The sequence below is a fragment of the Palaemon carinicauda genome, chromosome 3 (assembly GCF_036898095.1).
Source record: "Palaemon carinicauda isolate YSFRI2023 chromosome 3, ASM3689809v2, whole genome shotgun sequence".
In the NCBI taxonomy this organism is placed as follows: domain Eukaryota; kingdom Metazoa; phylum Arthropoda; class Malacostraca; order Decapoda; family Palaemonidae; genus Palaemon; species Palaemon carinicauda.
Genome location: NC_090727.1, coordinates 157,610,213 through 157,613,273, shown reverse-complemented (window position 1 = coordinate 157,613,273; position 3,061 = coordinate 157,610,213). Strand labels below are relative to the sequence as shown.

The 3,061-nt window shown below is 28.5% G+C and overlaps 1 protein-coding gene across 1 annotated transcript in view; it reads left to right on the top strand.

Annotated features, from left to right (window-relative positions):
• LOC137634835 (nipped-B-like protein B) overlaps positions 1-3,061 on the top strand; it is a 198,588-nt gene that overhangs the window by 685 nt on the left and 194,842 nt on the right.

Here is a 3,061-nt window from a genome sequence, read left to right as displayed (position 1 = left end):
AAAGTAAGTTGGTTTGGAAATGAAATGGCGATGATAAATGTAGGAATTATTTGAAAACGAATTATATATGTCGAGGCTTGAAACAGATAATATTTTACTTGTAATTAAAGTAAGTTAGTTTGGAAATGAAATGGCGATGATAAATGTAGGAATTATTTGAAAACGAATTATATATGTCGAGGCTTGAAACAGATAATATTTTACTTGTAATTAAAGTAAGTTAGTTTGGAAATGAAATGGCGATGATAAATGTAGGAATTATTTGAAAACGAATTATATATGTCGAGGCTTGAAACAGATAATATTTTACTTGTAATTAAAGTAAGTTAGTTTGGAAATGAAATGGCGATGATAAATGTAGGAATTATTTGAAAACGAATTATATATGTCGAGGCTTGAAACAGATAATATTTTACTTGTAATTAAAGTAAGTTAGTTTGGAAATGAAATGGCGATGATAAATGTAGGAATTATTTGAAAACGAATTATATATGTCGAGGCTTGAAACAGATAATATTTTACTTGTAATTAAAGTAAGTTAGTTTGGAAATGAAATGGCGATGATAAATGTAGGAATTATTTGAAAACGAATTATATATGTCGAGGCTTGAAACAGATAATATTTTACTTGTAATTAAAGTAAGTTAGTTTGGAAATGAAATGGCGATGATAAATGTAGGAATTATTTGAAAACGAATTATATATGTCGAGGCTTGAAACAGATAATATTTTACTTGTAATTAAAGTAAGTTAGTTTGGAAATGAAATGGCGATGATAAATGTAGGAATTATTTGAAAACGAATTATATATGTCGAGGCTTGAAACAGATAATATTTTACTTGTAATTAAAGTAAGTTAGTTTGGAAATGAAATGGCGATGATAAATGTAGGAATTATTTGAAAACGAATTATATATGTCGAGGCTTGAAACAGATAATATTTTACTTGTAATTAAAGTAAGTTAGTTTGGAAATGAAATGGCGATGATAAATGTAGGAATTATTTGAAAACGAATTATATATGTCGAGGCTTGAAACAGATAATATTTTACTTGTAATTAAAGTAAGTTAGTTTGGAAATGAAATGGCGATGATAAATGTAGGAATTATTTGAAAACGAATTATATATGTCGAGGCTTGAAACAGATAATATTTTACTTGTAATTAAAGTAAGTTAGTTTGGAAATGAAATGGCGATGATAAATGTAGGAATTATTTGAAAACGAATTATATATGTCGAGGCTTGAAAACAGATAATATTTTACTTGTAATTAAAGTAAGTTAGTTTGGAAATGAAATGGCGATGATAAATGTAGAAATTATTTGAAAACGAATTATATATGTCGAGGCTTGAAACAGATAATATTTTACTTGTGATTAAAGTAAGTTAGTTTGGAAATGAAATGGCGATGATAAATGTAGGAATTATTTGAAAACGAATTATATATGTCGAGGCTTGAAACAGATAATATTTTACTTGTAATTAAAGTAAGTTAGTTTGGAAATGAAATGGCGATGATAAATGTAGAAATTATTTGAAAACGAATTATATATGTCGAGGCTTGAAACAGATAATATTTTACTTGTGATTAAAGTAAGTTGGTTTGGAAATTGAAATGGCGATGATAAATGTAAGAATTTTTGAAAATCATTTGTGTATTTAGAGGGTCCTCACAATTTTTTACTCTTAATTAAAGTAAATTAGTTTAGAAATGAAAGATATGATGATAAATGGAGGAAAGAATGAAGATATAATACCATAAAACGAAAATTCCAATAAAAAAGGAAATAGAAAGAAATGTTACATGATTGTGTAACATATAATTCCCAACGCATATTTTTGCGAAATAAATTACATTCATGTTATTACAAAGAGAACAATGTGATTTTATTTTCCTGTTCTCCTCATCCTTAGGAATGTGGAATTAAAGATGTTTCGGTGGGGGTAAATCAAGTGTAATTTTCAAGGGTGTAATTTGAAAAGTAAAATTTATTTGTACTGTCAAGAGGCAGAAATAGAACTAAAATATACTCTTGAGGTGAGAATTTCTTTACATAAACCATTGGCTGCTGTCTGTAATATTTTTTTTTTTATCTTTGTATTATGTCATTTTTTCCTATTTTGTCGCTTTTCTTATAATATTTTATTTTGATTGTTTGTTAGTTTTCTTGTGGTTTATTTATTTCCTTATTTCCTTCCCTCACTGGGCTATTTTCCCCTGTTGGAGCCCTTGGGCTTATAGCATCTTGTTTTTCCAACATGTCAGTTTTTTCTATTGGTGTTGTTGCTGTTCTTATAATTTATTTATGATTGTTTGTTACTTCTCTTGTGGTTTATATATTTCTTTATTTCCTCTCCTCACTGTGTTATTTTCCCCTGTTGGAGCCCTTGGGCTTATAGCATCTTGCTTTTCGAACAAGTCGTTTTTTTCTATTGGTGTTGTTACTGTTCTTATAATATTTTATTTTGATTGCTTATTTCTTTTGTAGTTTATTTCCGTATTTCCTTCCCTCAATAGGCTATTTTCCCTTGTTGGAGCCCTTGGGCTTATAGCATCTTGCTTTTCGAACTTGTCATTTTTTTTCTATTTTGTTACTGTTCTTATATTTTATTTTGATTTTTTAATACTTCTTTTGTGGTTTATTTATTATTTATTTCCTTATTTCCTCTCCTCAATGGGCTGTTTCTCCTTGTTGAAGCCCTTGGGGTTATAGCATCTTGCTTTTCGAACTTGTCGTTTTTTCTATTGGTATTGTTACTGTTCTTAAAATATTTTATTTTTATTTCTTATTACATCTCATGTAGTTTATTTCCTTATTTCCTTTCCTCACGGCTATTTTTCTCTGTTGGAGCCCCTGGGCTTATAGCATCTTGCTTTTCCAACTAGGGTTGTAGCTTAGTTAGTGGTAATAATGATAATTACAGGATGAAATATGAATTTCCAAGTAGATGAAGGTATACCTGCCAACTTATGTTGCAAGGTTGAGATTAGAAGTAAAATGCTATTCGTACATATTCATTATTTATTACATGTTTGTGGTCTAGTTACCTACATTGTAT